The sequence below is a fragment of the Bombina bombina genome, chromosome 6 (genome assembly GCF_027579735.1).
Source record: "Bombina bombina isolate aBomBom1 chromosome 6, aBomBom1.pri, whole genome shotgun sequence".
Lineage (NCBI taxonomy): Eukaryota > Metazoa > Chordata > Amphibia > Anura > Bombinatoridae > Bombina > Bombina bombina.
Genome location: NC_069504.1, coordinates 854837847 through 854857952, shown reverse-complemented (window position 1 = coordinate 854857952; position 20106 = coordinate 854837847). Strand labels below are relative to the sequence as shown.

At 38.3% G+C, this 20106-nt stretch overlaps 1 protein-coding gene across 1 annotated transcript in view; it reads right to left on the bottom strand.

The window, feature by feature from the left end:
• The window catches only part of VAMP2 (vesicle associated membrane protein 2), a 90952-nt gene that overhangs the window by 60146 nt on the left and 10700 nt on the right, over positions 1-20106 (bottom strand). The gene's annotated exons all lie outside the window — the stretch shown is intronic.

Below are 20106 nucleotides of genomic sequence, written 5' to 3'. Positions count from 1 at the left end.
GGCTTTAAAGCCCAGTGCAATTATGACGGAATAGAACGGCATAACGGCATTAAAAGGTTAAAAAGTTGTATCCCTTGACTGAAAAACAAAACAAAGATTGAAAACAAGATAATAATTTTAAATGCTATTTTTAGAAGAAGAAAAAAACATTTTAGAAATGGATTGCTTAATTTCTTAAATATAATAATATGTATACTATGTATATGTAAGAAATAGCAACGTCCCTTTAACAATATTTCTCTTATCCTTTTTTTCCCTCACTGACCTATAATTTTCTCTTATTGCTCCTTCCCCATTTCGAATCTCCGGTTTCTATATTTTCACAAATATGAGCATAAATTTCTGAGCAGTATGTGGAATAAACTTGCTAATGTCTTAACCCACTAAATTGCTCAAACCTGCAGACATTTTTGGCAGAACACTGTCTCCTGCTGGCCAATAAATAAATTGCAACTGTGAGGATAATCCTACATTAACAGAAGCTTTTTCTATAGGTCACAAAAATACCTTACATATAAATTCACAATTAAAGGGATAGTATAGTAAAAATTAAACGTTCATGATTCAGATAGAGCATGCAACTTTAAGCAATTTACTCCTATTATCAATTTTTCTTCGTTCTCTTGATATCTTTATTTTAAAAAGCTGGAATGTAAGCTTAGAAGCCAGCACGTTTTTGGTTCAGCACCTGGATAGCGCTTGCTGATTAGTGTCTAAATGTAGCCATCCAATCAGCAAGCGCTACCCAGGTACTGAATAAAAAAATGGGCTGGCTCCAAGACTTACTTTCCAGTTTTTTTAAATAAAGATACCAAGAGAACAAAGAAAAATTGATAATGGGAGTAAATTAGAAAGTTGCTCTGTCTGAATCATGGAAGTTTATTTTTGACTAGACTATCCCTTTAAGCCTGTAAATATATAGTTTTAAAAAAATTACATATAGTAAAAATTAACTGTATTCCCCGAAATGGCTTGCGTCAAGAATGCTCTGCAAACTGCAAGAGGATCGCACTAGCAATTAAGTTATCACACGTATGGGTTATTTTAGTACGTGTGAAAAGTCATTTTAAAAATGTATTCTCAGCCTATCTTTTCAACGGTAACACAAATGCACTTGGTTCATTAAGGTGTTTATTGTACAATAATAACTATTTAAGCAAGGTCCGTAAATTGTTTTAACTTCTAATGTTTTATGTGAATACATTTTTAAATAAAGATTATTATAGGTTAGTGTTTTATTTCTGCCTCTCTCTCCTTACAGCTCATACTGATTAATAAAAGCTGTTGATTTGTGTGAGAACACAGGGTTGTATTTTCACTTTTTTCCCCACAGCAAACAGGTTGTTTTACAGTGTCTGGGCTGTTAACAAGAGAAAGATTATTTGCTAACTAACACCTGAGGCAATTGAGAATTTTTACCAGAACTGCACAGTTAATTAAACTGACATTAAGCACACAAAATAGCAATGATGTGGTAGAGAAGCCTTTATTTATTGCACTACTGCTTGTACTGAACTGAGTTTTTAACACAAAGGGTTAAACACATATTTAAAGTCAGCTTCGGAATAACAATACACATCTGCTCCAGAGCAGACGACCAGTGATTTGTAGCTACACAAACATGCCACCCCTGATTGGCTTACTGGCCGTGTTCAGGCCACAAATAACATAATTTATGTAAGAACTTACCTGATAAATTCATTTCTTTCATATTAACAAGAGTCCATGAGCTAGTGACGTATGGGATATACATTCCTACCAGGAGGGGCAAAGTTTCCCAAACCTTAAAATGCCTATAAATACACCCCTCACCACACCCACAAATCAGTTTAACGAATAGCCAAGAAGTGGGGTGATAAGAAAAAAAGTGCGAAGCATATAAAATAAGGAATTGGAATAATTGTGCTTTATACAAAAAAATCATAACCACCACAAAAAAGGGTGGGCCTCATGGACTCTTGTTAATATGAAAGAAATGAATTTATCAGGTAAGTTCTTACATAAATTATGTTTTCTTTCATGTAATTAACAAGAGTCCATGAGCTAGTGACGTATGGGATAATGACTACCCAAGATGTGGATCTTTCCACACAAGAGTCACTAGAGAGGGAGGGATAAAATAAAGACAGCCAATTCCTGCTGAAAATAATCCACACCCAAAATAAAGTTTAACAAAAAACATAAGCAGAAGATTCAAACTGAAACCGCTGCCTGAAGAACTTTTCTACCAAAAACTGCTTCAGAAGAAGAAAATACATCAAAATGGTAGAATTTAGTAAAAGTATGCAAAGAGGACCAAGTTGCTGCTTTGCAGATCTGGTCAACCGAAGCTTCATTCCTAAACGCCCAGGAAGTAGATACTGACCTAGTAGAATGAGCTGTAATTCTTTGAGGCGGAATTTTACCCGACTCAACATAGGCAAGATGAATTAAAGATTTCAACCAAGATGCCAAAGAAATGGCAGAAGCTTTCTGGCCTTTCCTAGAACCGGAAAAGATAACAAATAGACTAGAAGTCTTACGGAAAGATTTCGTAGCTTCAACATAATATTTCAAAGCTCTAACAACATCCAAAGAATGCAATGATTTCTCCTTAGAATTCTTAGGATTAGGACATAATGAAGGAACCACAATTTCTCTACTAATGTTGTTGGAATTCACAACTTTAGGTAAAAATTCAAAAGAAGTTCGCAACACCGCCTTATCCTGATGAAAAATCAGAAAAGGAGACTCACACGAAAGAGCAGATAATTCAGAAACTCTTCTAGCAGAAGAGATGGCCAAAAGGAACAAAACTTTCCAAGAAAGTAATTTAATGTCCAATGAATGCATAGGTTCAAATGGAGGAGCTTGAAGAGCTCCCAGAACCAAATTCAAACTCCAAGGAGGAGAAATTGACTTAATGACAGGTTTTATACGAACCAAAGCTTGTACAAAACAATGAATATCAGGAAGAATAGCAATCTTTCTGTGAAAAAGAACAGAAAGAGCGGAGATTTGTCCTTTCAAAGAACTTGCGGACAAACCCTTATCTAAACCATCCTGAAGAAACTGTAAAATTCTCGGTATTCTAAAAGAATGCCAAGAAAAATGATGAGAAAGACACCAAGAAATATAAGTCTTCCAGACTCTATAATATATCTCTCGAGATACAGATTTACGAGCCTGTAACATAGTATTAATCACGGAGTCAGAGAAACCTCTATGACCAAGAATCAAGCGTTCAATCTCCATACCTTTAAATTTAAGGATTTCAGATCCGGATGGAAAAAAGGACCTTGTGACAGAAGGTCTGGTCTTAACGGAAGAGTCCATGGCTGGCAAGATGCCATCCGGACAAGATCCGCATACCAAAACCTGTGAGGCCATGCCGGAGCTATTAGCAGAACAAACGAGCATTCCCTCAGAATCTTGGAGATTACTCTTGGAAGAAGAACTAGAGGCGGAAAGATATAGGCAGGATGATACTTCCAAGGAAGTGATAATGCATCCACTGCCTCCGCCTGAGGATCCCGGGATCTGGACAGATACCTGGGAAGTTTCTTGTTTAGATGAGAGGCCATCAGATCTATCTCTGGGAGCCCCCACAATTGAACAATCTGAAGAAATACCTCTGGGTGAAGAGACCATTCGCCCGGATGCAACGTTTGGCGACTGAGATAATCCGCTTCCCAATTGTCTACACCTGGGATATGAACCGCAGAGATTAGACAGGAGCTGGATTCCGCCCAAACCAAAATTCGAGATACTTCTTTCATAGCCAGAGGACTGTGAGTCCCTCCTTGATGATTGATGTATGCCACAGTTGTGACATTGTCTGTCTGAAAACAAATGAACGATTCTCTCTTCAGAAGAGGCCAAAACTGAAGAGCTCTGAAAACTGCACGGAGTTCCAAGATATTGATCGGTAATCTCACCTCCTGAGATTCCCAAACTCCTTGTGCCGTCAGAGATCCCCACACAGCTCCCCAACCTGTGAGACTTGCATCTGTTGAAATTACAGTCCAGGTCGGAAGAACAAAAGAAGCCCCCTGAATTAAACGATGGTGATCTGTCCACCACGTTAGAGAGTGCCGAACAATCGGTTTTAAAGATATTAATTGATATATCTTCGTGTAATCCCTGCACCATTGGTTCAGCATACAGAGCTGAAGAGGTCGCATGTGAAAACGAGCAAAGGGGATCGCGTCCGATGCAGCAGTCATAAGACCTAGAATTTCCATGCATAAGGCTACCGAAGGGAATGATTGAGACTGAAGGTTTCGACAGGCTGTAATCAATTTTAGACGTCTCTTGTCTGTTAAAGACAAAGTCATGGACACTGAATCTATCTGGAAACCCAGAAAGGTTACCCTTATTTGAGGAATCAAAGAACTTTTTGGTAAATTGATCCTCCAACCATGATCTTGAAGAAACAACACAAGTCGATTCGTATGAGACTCTGCTAAATGTAAAGACGGAGCAAGTACCAAGATATCGTCCAAATAAGGAAATACCACAATACCCTGTTCTCTGATTACAGACAGAAGGGCACCGAGAATCTTTGTGAAAATTCTTGGAGCTGTAGCAAGGCCAAACGGTAGAGCCACAAATTGGTAATGCTTGTCTAGAAAAGAGAATCTCAGGAACTGATAATGATCTGGATGAATCGGAATATGCAGATATGCATCCTGTAAATCTATTGTGGACATATAATTCCCTTGCTGAACAAAAGGCAATATAGTCCTTACAGTTACCATCTTGAACGTTGGTATCCTTACATAACGATTCAATAATTTTAGATCCAGAACTGGTCTGAAGGAATTCTCCTTCTTTGGTACAATGAAGAGATTTGAATAAAATCCCATCCCCTGTTCCGGAACTGGAACTGGCATAATTACTCCAGCCAACTCTAGATCTGAAACACAATTCAGAAATGCTTGAGCTTTCACTGGATTTACTGGGACATGGGAAAGAAAAAATCTCTTTGCAGGAGGTCTCATCTTGAAACCAATTCTGTACCCTTCTGAAACAATGTTCTGAATCCAAAGATTGTGAACAGAATTGATCCAAATTTCTTTGAAAAAACGTAACCTGCCCCCTACCAGCTGAACTGGAATGAGGGCCGTACCTTCATGTGAACTTAGAAACAGGCTTTGCTTTTCTAGCAGGCTTGGATTTATTCCAGACTGGAGATGGTTTCCAAACTGAAACTGCTCCTGAGGACGAAGGATCAGGCTTTTGTTCTTTGTTGAAACGAAAGGAACGAAAACGATTGTTAGCCCTGTTTTTACCTTTAGACTTTTTATCCTGTGGTAAAAAAGTTCCTTTCCCACCAGTAACAGTTGAAATAATAGAATCCAACTGAGAACCAAATAATTTGTTTCCCTGGAAAGAAATGGAAAGTAGAGTTGATTTAGAAGCCATATCAGCATTCCAGGTCTTAAGCCATAAAGCTCTTCTGGCTAAGATAGCCAGAGACATAAATCTAACATCAACTCTAATAATATCAAAAATGGCATCACAGATGAAATTATTAGCATGCTGGAGAAGAATAATAATATCATGAGAATCACGATTTGTTACTTGTTGCGCTAGAGTTTCCAACCAAAAAGTTGAAGCTGCAGCAACATCAGCCAATGATATAGCAGGTCTAAGAAGATTACCTGAACATAGATAAGCTTTTCTTAGAAAAGATTCAATTTTTCTATCTAAAGGATCCTTAAACGAGGTACCATCTGACGTAGGAATGGTAGTACGTTTAGCAAGGGTAGAAATAGCCCCATCAACTTTAGGGATTTTGTCCCAAAATTCTAACCTGTCAGGCGGAACAGGATATAATTGCTTAAAACGTTTAGAAGGAGTAAATGAATTACCCAATTTATCCCATTCCTTAGCAATTACTGCAGAAATAGCATTAGGAACAGGAAAGACTTCTGGAATAACCGCAGGAGCTTTAAAAACCTTATCCAAACGTATAGAATTAGTATCAAGAGGACTAGAATCCTCTATTTCTAAAGCAATTAGTACTTCTTTAAGTAAAGAGCGAATAAATTCCATCTTAAATAAATATGAAGATTTATCAGCATCAATCTCTGAGATAGAATCCTCTGAACCAGAAGAGTCCAAAGAATCAGAATGATGGTGTTCATTTAAAAATTCATCTGTAGAGAGAGAAGATTTAAAAGACTTTTTACGTTTACTAGAAGGAGAAATAACAGACAAAGCCTTCTTTATGGATTCAGAAACAAAATCTCTTATGTTATCAGGAACATTCTGCACCTTAGATGTTGAGGGAACTGCAACAGGCAATGGTACATCACTAAAGGAAATATTATCTGCTTTAACAAGTTTGTCATGACAATTATTACAAACAACAGCTGGAGGAATAGCTACCAAAAGTTTACAGCAGATACACTTAGCTTTGGTAGATCCAGCAGGCAGTGGTTTTCCTGTAGTATCTTCTGGCTCAGATGCAACGTGAGACATCTTGCAATATGTAAGAGAAAAAACAACATATAAAGCAAAATAGATCAAATTCCTTATAAGACAGTTTCAGGAATGGGAAAAAAATGCCAAACATCAAGCTTCTAGCAACCAGAAGCAAATGAAAAATGAGACTGAAATAATGTGGAGACAAAAGCGACGCCCATATTTTTTGGCGCCAAATAAGACGCCCACATTATTTGGCGCCTAAATGCTTTTGGCGCCAAACATGACGCCACATCCGGAACGCCGACATTTTTGGCGCAAAATAACGTCAAAAATGACGCAACTTCCGGCGACACGTATGACGCCGGAAACGGAAAGAATTTTTGCGCCAAAAAAGTCCGCGCCAAGAATGACGCAATAAAATGAAGCATTTACAGCCCCCGCGAGCCTAACAGCCCACAGGGAAAAAAGTCAAATTTTTTGAGGTAAGAAAAAATATGATAATTTAAAGCATAATCCCAAATATGAAACTGACTGTCTGGAAATAAGGAAAGTTGAACATTCTGAGTCAAGGCAAATAAATGTTTGAATACAAATATTTAGAACTTTATAAATAAAGTGCCCAACCATAGCTTAGAGTGTCACAGAAAATAAGACTTACTTACCCCAGGACACTCATCTACATGTTTGTAGAAAGCCAAACCAGTACTGAAACGAGAATCAGTAGAGGAAATGGTAAATATAAGAGTATATCGTCGATCTGAAAAGGGAGGTAAGAGATGAATCTCTACGACCGATAACAGAGAACCTTATGAAATAGACCCCGTAGAAGGAGATCACTGCATTCAATAGGCAATACTCTCCTCACATCCCTCTGACATTCACTGCACGCTGAGAGGAAAACCGGGCTCCAACTTGCTGCGGAGCGCATATCAACGTAGAATCTAGCACAAACTTACTTCACCACCTCCCTTGGAGGCAAAGTTTGTAAAACTGATTTGTGGGTGTGGTGAGGGGTGTATTTATAGGCATTTTAAGGTTTGGGAAACTTTGCCCCTCCTGGTAGGAATGTATATCCCATACGTCACTAGCTCATGGACTCTTGTTAATTACATGAAAGAAAGTAGTGTTGCTACAGAACTGACTTTAGCTAAATGTTTAGTCCCCGTTCAGTAGATAAACACATTCTGTGCATGCAATACTGCAAGAATAAAATGTTTTCAAAGCATTTGTTTTGTACATATATCTTTTGCAATGCAGATCTTAATTGTTGATACGTACTCTACAGATATAAAACAAAATTGTCCCTTTAGCTATTTATAGGAAACACGAGCCTAACACAATGTTGGTTATCACTAATAAATATTGGCAGGTTTGTTTTAGTGACAAAAAAATATTGAAGTGTTGCTGGGTTATAATAGTGACTTAACCATTTGAGTGCTAAGCACTTTCCCACCTGGGTGCTAAGATTTTTTTTTTATTTTTTTTTCAGACCCCCATGACTTACACTGTTGGAAAGGTTACCTTTCCAATGGTGGGTTTTGGGGGTCTGTAGCTGCTTAGATGCCAGAGATACAGGCTTCTAAGCAGCATGCCCCCTGCTCCTATAGTATAAATAAAGTTGCGCGGTGACGTCATCACGTTATTGCGCGGTGACGTCATCACGTTATTGCGCGGTGACGTCATCACGTTATTGCGCGGTGACGTCATCACGTTATTGCGCGGTGACGTCATCACGTTATTGCGCGGTGACGTCATCACGTTATTGCGCGGTGACGTCATCACGTTATTGCGCGTGATGTCACCACGCAAAACAGGAAGCCCCGGCGATGCCTGTCACTCTACAGGCATGATCGCCGGGGTAGAAGTGGGTGGGAGCCCCCAGATCTCCCTCAAGGTGGGAGAGTGCTAGTGACGGCTCTGAGTCGTCATTAGCACTCAGAGAATGCTAAATGTAGCTACCAATAAGCTAGCACTATCCAGGGTGCTGAACCTAAAATGGGCTGGCTCCTAAACTTTACATTCCTGCTTTTTAAATAAAGATAGCAAAAGAACAAAGAAAAATTGATAAATAGGAGTAAATTAGAAAGATGCTTAACATTGCATGCTCTATCTGAATCATAAAAGAAAAAAAAATGTGGGTTCAGTATCCCTTTAAGGAGCAAAGAAGGGCATGGAAGCCTTTATATTACCATTACTACAGAATGATGGAAAAGTCTAATTATTATTTTTAGGGTTTCCCACATTCTGGGTTAACAAACAAAAATCCCCTATAAATCACATCATCACAAGGAGAAAACAAAAGAACCGGTAACACAGAGCTGCACCCTAGGTCAGAAACTCTTATGGATGTAGATAAATGTAAAATAACAAACATAACCTAAAATTGATACAGCAGAAAAACCTGCAAACCCAAATAATTTAAGACTCTAGAAAGGAATGGGATGCTAAACAAAGGCAACATATCTTTCTAGAGCTTGAAAGAAGTCAAATACTTAATATAAAGCTCTTACATATATGTTCAGCTATTTCAAGCCCAAAACAGGACACAACATGACCTATTTGAGAACTAGTGATTTTACATATAAGTCCAGAAGGTCTTAAAACATCTGCCCACAAACCTTCTATTTCTCTGGGTTACGAGGAACCTTGGAATCATTGTAGAACTGGTGAACTGCTGCTTGTAGCCCTGGAACTGAATATTGTTCACCAAAGAGATTAAACTATAATACAGCCTATCTCCTAAAGCAAGAGATTCTCTAAGGATGGCTTAAAGGATTCCAAAAGTTTACTTTTTTAAGCGGTATTAGATAATCAGATTCGTAGCACCAAAGTTACTATTTCAGCACTTACCTACTTATACACGAAAACGAAGTCTCCAACACTAATAAAATTATATTTTATATTGCGATTCTGATGTCACCGAAGCCAAACCCCCTATTATGGGCCTTTCACTACCCAAACGAATGTCCAATCACAAAATATTTTCACGCATATCATTATAATCCCATTTCGTCACTGTGCGCATGCGCACTGCATTGCGGTAACTATGTCCAATCACGATATATTTACACGCATAACATTATATGCCCATTTCGTCACTGTGCGCATGCGCACTGCATTTCAGTAACCTGCGCGAATGCGCAGAATGTACCTTTGAGACTGCACTTGATGTATAGAAGGAGAGTGACATATCATATGACGATTTCATAAGATCACGCATGCGCATTACAGATGAATACCGACATTTTGATAACTCAGGTTATCGTAGCTGATTCGTGTCTGCTAAAGAAACTGAGAGCAGTGGGTTTGGAAAACAATAAAATTTTACAGAAGCATATCTCAATAACGGTAATAATATGACACAGTAAGTGCTTTACATATATAATTGTTAAATATGAATATATCGATTAAAGAAGAGTTTTATTCTGCCTTTAGTGTCCCTTTAAGCACCAGACCTGCCTAGGCTGCCTTGTTTTGAGATACATTTTTTGCAAGTTCTGGATTGCATTTTACAATTGTTTGCACTCTAGTAGTTCCTACATAAGACCTTCTTGTAATGAAAATAAACCAAATTTGGGCTAATTATTTTTATCTTAGCAACTAGAAGAGCTTTCTATGTATACAACCTTTATATATTACATGTTAGCTCCAAGTCTGACTTAGAATGCTTTTAAATGAATTCCTAAAAGCATGAGCCTAACACCAATGACTGAAGACCATGCTTTAGACCACTGGTTTTCAAACCTGTCCCCAGGCCTCCCTAACAGGCCACATTTTGAGGATATCTGCACTGGAGCACAGGTGAAATAATCAGCTGATTAGTAAACGGTTATATTACCTACTCTCGTCCAAGGTAATCAAGAAAACCTGAACTGTTGGGGAGGCTTGAGGACAGGTTTGAAAACCAGTGCTTTAGGCTATACAGCTACACATCCTTAAATGGATAAGATTGTAGTCTTTGCTGAAAGAGATAGGGTTTCCACAGTTGTAGAAACAGGTGCACTGTAAATGGATCATATATCTAAAAATGATATATTGGTAAAGCTGCTCTTCAGCACTATGACTAAGTCTCTTTGCACTTTATCTTTCACCTACATAATGATTCTCTTTTTGCTCCCTCATGGTTGTCATCTTCCCACAGTGTATCTGTACTACTTTCTTACCCCTCCCTCTTAACACTCACTCTTTAAATCTGTTTTATCAGTTCATATATAAACAAAACTCCCTAAGCATAGATACATTAAAGAACGGTTGTTTGGTGTGTCACTATAACATAAAGTCATGTGGACAACTAGCCTATCCAAAAAAATCTGATGTCAGCTAACTACTTGTTTATTTGACTTTAACCTCATAGTGCCTCTGATAATCTTGGTATATGAGTTATCAAGCATGGACTCAACAAATTAGTTCAAAATCTAGAGCCAGCCAATAAAATTAGAAGCCAGAAGATTTTCCCATCACTATGAAATAGAAATATTCCAGCCTCACCAAGATAAATTTTATGTGCAGCTGGTAGGTGACAGGGGAGTGGGGGGTACCCAAGGTGTCTTGGGACTCTAATCTAGGGCACCAAGGCCTACATTTAAAGTGTCAGTGGCTATCTGGTACCTGTATTTGTCAAGCCCTGCTTTACAATACGTGTTAAAGGGATACCCAAGTCAAAATTAAACCTTCATGATTCAGATAGAGCTGGTCATTTTAAACAACTTTCCAAATTACTTCCATTAACTAAATGTACACAATCTTTTTATATTTACACTTTTTGAGTCACCGGCTCCTACTGAGAATGTGCAAGAATTCAGAGAATATACCTATATGCATTTATGATTGGCCGATGGCTGTCACATGATACAGGGGGAGTGGAAGTAGACATAACTTTAAAATTTGCCTGAAAAAAAATCTACTATTTATTTGAAGTTCAGACTAAGTGCTAGTGCGTTGTCTTTTTATCATTTGTGTCTTATGCAAAGCTACTGTATTTACTGGTCCTTTAAGGTGGCCAGCAATTTACAGGATAGTCCTGATTTAGGAGCTCCTGTCTACTGTTTATCTTTCCTCTATTTTCTGTGTTTTTCTTAAATAAACCTTTGGCTGGCCAAACCTCCCCATAAGCATCTAACCACCACTCATATTACCTAAACAATGCTCAAGTGCAATTAGATTACTCCGGGGTCACTCTGTAGTACGGTAGGTTGTCAAGAGTTTGTTAAACTTCTGGCTTAAAACATTTTTTAGTTAAGTGCTGCAATAGCATACATAAGGCTTAATTACAAGTTTGTGCACCAACACCCCTAAAGTTAAATCAATAGCACTTTTATTTTTGTGCTTATATTACAAGTTTAAAGTAATATATTAGTGCTTAAGTGATAGTCTAGGGCACACTAACACTTGGAAATCAGATACATTTTTCAAATATTAGGCTTCTATGGGGGCACCCTGAAATAAAAAAAAAAAAAAAAAAAAAGGTCAAAAGTGGAGATCTTCACTAACTAAGGTATGATCACATGGAGACTTGTCATGATTGGTCTATCAATAACCATGTGATCGAGCCGTCTTCCTTAACACATCACACAATAATATAAATTGTTGCATCGCCTTCTGAAAGTTTGGTAACATATTATGCATATTAATATATTTATGTTTTATCACATTTTAATAAAAAAAAAAAATTATAGAATTTTTAGTACAATAACCACAAGTGCAGTGAATGGCGCGTGATTGAAAGTAAGGAAGGCAGGGTTCTTTTGATTGGCTCAATATGTGAATATAATAGGTAGTTAAGTTGTCTGTACAGTATCAGCCTGATGAAACGCATCGCTGGTTAATTTGTGTTAACGGGAGGCGAGTTAGCCGGGTGACTCTATAAGGATCTAGTCCACTTGATTTGCACTTTGTAGTGATTATTCAAATGTGGGTGATTTTTCCATAGGGTCTTTCGAGGTGGATTTCCTGACACTTAAGCACTGCCTCCAATCTTTGCAGCTGACATAGACTGTCAATATTGTTTTATTTCTTTTAACTTTTTATTACACTTTTACACTATTTTATGGTAACTATTGATTGTTGTAGGCACCGCTAGCTACACCTATTGTTGTTGTAAAGACACAAGATTTAATGGGTGTAAAATAATGTTTAAAACACTGTACACATGCATATGTATACACACACACACACAATATATATATATATATATATATATATATATATATATATATATATATATATATATATATATATATATATATATCCCAGACCAACATCATGTTATTTAACATATCCCTTTAAAACACTGTTAAAGGTTTATTATATGAAAAATATCTTATTTTATATATAGGGCCACATTACAAGTGGATCGCTAAATATCGCTTTATGATATTTGCACTACACTGAGTAATGCCAGAGCATGCGATGGCACCAAATATAAGCATATACACATATATACATATACAGGTGGCCCTCGTTTTACAACGGTTCAATTTACACCGTTTCAGAATAACAACCTTTTTTTCCAGTCATGTGACTGCTATTGAAAAGCATTGAGAAGTAGTGCATTTATTAAAATAGCCAGTAGGTGGAGCTGTCCCCTTGTGTTGCAGCAAAGCCAAGCAAGCTGAAATTAATCAGTTTAACCAGACCTGAGCTATCGAGCAGATTTCAAAGGAACAAGATCTTCCTGTCTATAAATCAGTCCAGATTGGAATGCATAGGAAAAACTGTTTTCAGAAAAATGCAAGTGAAGTCTGTGTTGTGTGATTATTTTATTAGGTTTATAATGCTGTTTAGCATTTAAAGTCTTCATTTCAAAGCTTAAAAAATAATGTATTAGGTGTTTGAGAGGGGCCTGCGACCTATCTCCCTCACTTCCCATTGACTTATATTATAAACTGGGTTTCAATTTACAACGGTTTCAAATTACAACCATTCCTTCTGGAACCTAACCCTGGCGTAAACTGAGGGATATATATATATATATATATATATATATATATATATATATATATATATATATATATATATATATATATATATAGATATATATAGATATATATAGATATATATAGATATATATAGATATATATAGATATATATATATATATATATAGATATATATATAGATATATAGATATATATATATAGATATATATATATATAGATATATATATATATATATATAGATATATAGAGATAGAGATATATATATATATATATATATATATATATATTTATTTATTTATTTATTTTTTACTAGGAACACATAGATCACAATGTAAAGGCACTTTTCAGTGCCATTTTTAATACATTACACTGTATTTTGGGGGCATTTATAAATGTGATCTCTGCTTAGTTTTCTAAATACTAATTGCTACCGCTAGCTGGTGGTAACAATAACCTGCCACTTGTAATGTCTGGGGCGCGATAATTTAGCGCTTCACTTATAATCTAGCCCTTAATGTGTTTAAATATGAGTGAAATACTTTATTTTAATATATTATACATGTGTTTTGTTATACATATTTTAAAGCATTAACACTTCAGGTCCCCAAAAGCTCTAAATTTTCCACTGCTATTTTGTGTTGCACTCGAGCACAAGTTATAACTCACCACTTGTAAAATATGCATTAATAGTGCTCCCTGCGCTATCCATTAAAAGCATAGGAAGCTTTTAAAAAAACGTTGGCTGGGTTAAGTTACGCTATTACATTTTTAATGTTAACTTGTAATACCAGATTTGCACAGGGTTATGAAAAAGATTACTCACCCTATCCTGTCGGTTGCTCTTCAACTTTTGACATAGATGTACCACCCAAAATTCACTGCAAATCACAAACTCAAGAAATATAACTAAGGACAACCAGATCACCAATCTTAAAAAAAAAAAAGTGATCCCACGTTCTTAATGCACCACTAAATAAAAAAAATTAAAAAAAATATGCTTACCTGATAAATTATTTTCTTTCCTGGCATGGAGAGTCCACACATCCATTCTAATTACTAGTGGGAATTAAACTCCTGGCCACCAGGTGGAGGCAAAAAGCACCCTAGCAAAGTTTTAAGTATCCTCCCACTTCCCACAATCCCCAGTCATTCTTTGCCTGTGTACATCGTAGGTGGTGTGCGAAGATGGTGTCTTAATCAGATGTCTGCGCAATCTATTCTTTTGCATATACGTCTGGCAGACCTACCTGATGTTCAAATCCTTTGTTCAGCCCTTTTTCAGAATCAGGCCTGTGTTTAAATCTGTTGCTCCTCCATGAAGCCTTAATCTTGTTCTTATGGTTCTGCAGCAGGCTCCGTTTGAGCTTATGCTCTCTGTTGATATTAAGATGTTGTCTTAGAAGGTTTTGTTTCTCCTCATTATTTCTTCTTCTCGCAGAGTTTCAAGCTTTCGGCTCTGCAGTGGGATTCACCTTACCTTATTTTTCATGCGGACTAGGCAGTCTTTCGTACTAAGCTAGGATTACTTCCTAAGGTAGTGTCAGAAATTGTTGTTCCTGAAGGAACGTCTGTTGCATACTTGAATGATGTGCTTACTCTGAAATTCTATCTGCAGGCAACTATTGGAAAAAAGTATGCAATGAGGACCAAGTGGCCTCCTTGCAGATTTGTTCCACATAAGCTTCATTTTTGAAGGCCCAGGAAGAAGAGACAGCCCTAGTGGAATGAGCCATAATTCTCTCAGGAGGCTGTTGTCCAGCTGTCTCATAAGTCAACCGAATAACACTTCTCAACCAGAAAGAAAGAGTAGAAGAAGTGGCCTCTGGCCCTTACGCTTACCAGAGAAAACAACGAACAAGGCAGAAGATAGTCGAAAATCTCTAGTTGCCTGCAGATAGAATTTCAGAGTACGCACAACATTCAGGTATGCAACAGACATTCCTTCAGAAACAACTATTTCCTGATTGATATTGCGGTCCGACGCTACCTTATGGAAGAAATCCCAACTTAGTATGAAGGACCGCCTAGTATGCATGAAAAATAAGGTAAAAGGAATCCCACTGCAGAGCCGAATGCTCTGAAACTCTGAGAGAAGAAATAGCGAGGAGAAACAAAACCTTCCAAGCAACAACTTAATATCAACAGAGAGCATAGGCTCAAAAACGGAGCCTGCTGCAGAACCATAAGAACAAGATTAAGACTCCATGGAGGAGCAACAGATTTAAACACAGGCCTGATTCTGAACAAGGCCTGAACAAAAGACTGAACATCTGGCAGGTCTGCCAGACATATATGCAAAAGAATAAACAGCGCAGAGATCTGAATCAGACACCTTCGCACACCACCTACGATGTACACAGGCAAAGAATGACTGGAGATTGTGGGAGGATACTTAAAGCTTTGCTGGGGTGTTCTTTGCCTCCACCTGGTGGCCAGGAGTTTGTTTAATTCCCACTAGTAATTAGAATGGATTTGTGGACTCTCCATGCCATTGGAAAGAAATAATCTTATGTTAAAGGGACAGTCAACACCAGAATTTTTGTTGTTTAAAAAGAAAGATAATCCCTTTATTACCCATAGCCCAGTTTTGCATAACAAACACGGTTATAGAAATACACATTTTACCTCTTTGATTGCCTTGTATCTAAGCCTCTGCAGACTGCCCCCTTATTACAGTTCTTTTGACAGACTTGCATTTTAGCCAATCAGTGCTCACTCCAGGGTAACTTCACGTACATGAGTTCTATGTTATCTATATGAAACACATGAACTAATGCCCTCTAGTGGTCAAAATGCATTCAGATTAAAGGAAGTCTTCAAGGTCTAAGAAATTAGCATATGAACCTCCTAGGTTTAGCTTTCAACTAAGAATACCAAGAGAACAAAGCAAAATTGGTGATAAAAGTAAAATGGAAAGTTGTTTAAAATTGCATTCCCTATTTAAATCATGAAAGGTTTTTTTGGACTTGACTGTCCCTTTAACTTCCATAAGATTTTTCTCTAATCATACATCTTAGCACACCTTACCAAATCTATTTCGCTTCCAAACCTCAAATTACTTTTTTCACCTAAACGTGATATATGGTATTTAGAATGATGCGAACTGCCGTGTGGAGTATCATCTCGCAGTTGTGTCACATGAAAGCTGACAACGTTTTCTCTTTTTATTTTCTTTAACAATTTAAAGTTTTCGCTTTTGCACATTAGAATGAACTGTTTCAGAGGCTGCTAATTTTTATTTTTTTCTGTTTAGTAATTTTACACATTTTAAACATTTTTGTAAGGCCGGTGTCCTTGATAGTGAAAATGGTTTTATGCCCCAGGAAGTTAGCGGTGGAATGATAGAAGCAGTTCCATTGACTTCAATAGGGCTGATCTCATTGCCTCCTGCTCTGGTGAGGGGTAGCTACAAATCACTAGGTGATGATGTGGCAAGTTTTTTCAATGAGATGTTAGTTTCACAGTCTAGGCCATTAAGTGTCAATTTAGTGACTTAACACAATGATAGATTAATTAGGTGACCTATAGGTTTAATCATTGCATTAACACACAGCAATGACTAATGGTAGCTTGCCAAAAACATAAATGGGTTAAATCACAGGTGCATAACAAATCGCAGCAGTGTTTTAATCCCTTGACCTCCCATCATACATGTGCATACAATATTTCACATAGCCCTGCAATCCAGAGGCTTAAGCAATTAAAAAAAATATACATGCTATTTATTTTAGCTTGGTTTTACTGAGATAACTTCTTAGTAGGGTTTGCAATTGTAAGTACATACTGAAGACAGTGGTATCCTCAACTGTGTCACTGCTCAGCTTGATTCATGTTTACTGCTATTCATGTATACTGCAGGAGTAGTGATATCAGAGATCAGAGTCGGTGGGAACAGGACAAAGTAACCAAGAATAAGGACAGGCTTCTTGGCTAGTCAGGCTTATTTGTCCGCATTCCCTGTGTAATAATCAGACAGTCAGACTCCTGTGCTCTGCACCTTCACAGTTCTGTTTTCACAGAGTTCAGCATGCACATGGCCTACAACCCAAAACTTCAACAATTAAGTGCTTACTGTTTTGTATTTTATATGCGACTAATCTTATAATGACCTTATTAAAAGCAAAGCTGACAAAGGTAGGAGGCCCCCTTGTGTTATTGTAAGTTTTAAGCCAGATAGAAATGATGCACAGCTGTGCCAAAGTGCAAACCACATGAAGGGGAGAGGAACATCTGTCAAGCCTTCACCTTGAATCTCTCTCCAAGGGCAAAGGGTCATGGCACTTTCTCAAGTACCAAGGTTTATTTTCTAGGTGCCACTGAATCTTGGGTTTCTCAAGCCCTTACTTTAGGACATAGCCATGTCTATCTGAGCTCACTCATGAAACCAAAAGACACATTTTTCATGGTTTGACTACTCATTGAATGTTCGATAGTACATCCCCTGACCCATTAGTGTTCTTTGCATGTATTCTCAAATTACCATATGGCTCAGTCTTTAGCCCCCAGATCATCTCTGAATATACCTTGTCTCTTCTTATGTTTAGAAGTCACTGGAATTTAAAGAGACAGTCAAGTCAATATTAAACTTTCGTGTTTAAGATAGGGCACGCAATTTTAAACACATTTCCAATTGACTTTTATCATTAAATTTGCTTTGTTCCCTTGGTCGTATTTTTGATAAGCTAAACCTAGGTAGGCTCAAATCGATTTCTAAACCAATGAAAACCGGCTCTTAGCTCAGAGGATTTTGAACGTTTTTCACAGTTAGGCAGTTCTAATTCATGTGTGTCATATAGATAACATTGTGCTCACTCCCCCTGAGATTATGGGGCAGTCTGCAGAGTCTTAGATGCAAGGTAATCACAGAGGTACAACATATATTAATATAACTATGTTGGCTATGCAAAACTGGGGAACGTGTAATAACTTAAATCATGCTTACCTGATCATTTTCTTTTCTTCAGATGGAAAGAGTCCAAAGCTGCATTCATTACTTTTGGTAAAAAAGAACCTGGCCACCAGGAGGAGGCAAAGACACCCCAGCCAAAGGCTTAAATACTCCTCCCACTTCAGTCATTCTGCAGAGGAACAAGGAACAGTAGAAGAAATACCAGGGTGAAAAGGTGCCAGAAGAATAAAAAATAAGACGTGGACTCTCTCCATCTGAAGAAAAGAAAATTATCAGGTAAGCATAATTTAAGTTTTTCTTCATAAATGGAAAGAGTCCACAGCTGCATTCATTACTTTTGTGAAAACAATACCCAAGCTATAGAGGACACTGAATGCAAAAAAAAAACAAAAAAACAAAAAACACACGACCCGACCAAACCCGCTTCGTCGGAGCCGGGCAAAAAAACTAGAAGGAAAAAGCCCCAAGGACACTGACCCACAGATAGTCCAAAAGCCTAACTAGGGACCGCAAAGCAGACTCACTAAGCCAACACTCCTCCAGGAGAACCGTCGCCCAACAGTACAAAACTCCCCAAAAGGGAGAGGGCAAGGGTGATCCAAAGGGATACCCAAAAGGTACAGCAAGATCCAATAAAAGGAAAAGCCCCCTTCAAAAGAAGGCAAAGCCCACAGAGACCCAAATGGATCCCGAGAACAAGGGGAGACGACGCCCAACCCACAAGGAGCAACCGGGCATCATCAAGCAGAAGAAACATCTCCCAAATATCGTGCAACAGCACCGAAAAGACAGCTGAAGACAAAGTCCTCAAAACGTCACAACTCAGAGAGTCAGCAAACAGAAAAATTACAAGTAGAAAACTCAGAAAGATAAACATCTGAGTACAGTAACATGCTGCCATCCGTAGGAAGACACGGAAAAAACACTATCCGTAAGGAAAAAGCAACCAAACAAAATAGCAGATTGTCCAACCTCCAAGGCAGAGGACACACTCCAGACAATCCAAGCCGCCAAACTTACTCACAGATCTCAAAGGGGAGAGGCACAGAACCTCTAAACCAAAGGTCCACTGGCACCCCCAAGACCTGAGGATGAAAAACAGATCTCAGATCCTACACCTAGCCGGACAAGCCCAAGCAACGGAAGATCTGAAAACAAGGGAACAGAAAGGATCCCCCAAGACCGACCCCCAAAAGGGTGGAAGAATGGACACAGCCACTTCAACCGAAAGACAATCGACCAGGCGTTAGACCCAAAGAGATCTAGCAAAGCCACCCGACTAAGTCACAATGTGGAGCTAGCAGCTCCCCAGATGGAAAGGAACAACTCAAAGAGCAGCCCAATCCCCGAACCAGATAAAACATCTGTCCCCACCTCCCGAACACGAGAGGCCCCTAAAAAAAGGAAACACACCTCCCCAAGGAGGACAACGAGCCCCCTGAAGAGGAGAGCATTGTAAAAACACCTGCCCATAAGACAGGAAGTCGTAGGAAGAACCAAGAGGCCACGTCACTAATGAACACGGAAAGAAAAACCTGAAACACCATTGTGCCTGCACACATATCAAGTGCAAAATTGACAGATGAGCAACTGCAAACCTTACGTTTGCTAGGCAGGAAATCCGACCATCAGGTCACATTAGTTGGCTGTCCCAAGGGAACCATATCGTCCAGCACAAGACAAGCCCCAAGGAGCCCCGGCTTTCAGTAAATCTGGCCAAGATGTAAAACAGAACAGCCAGAACAAGGGCTAAGCCCAAATACCCTGGAAACTGGAACCCCCAGGCCAGTCCTAGGATCATAAAGGTCCGGTAACCTCACACAGCGGGATCCCCAAAGAGAAAACTT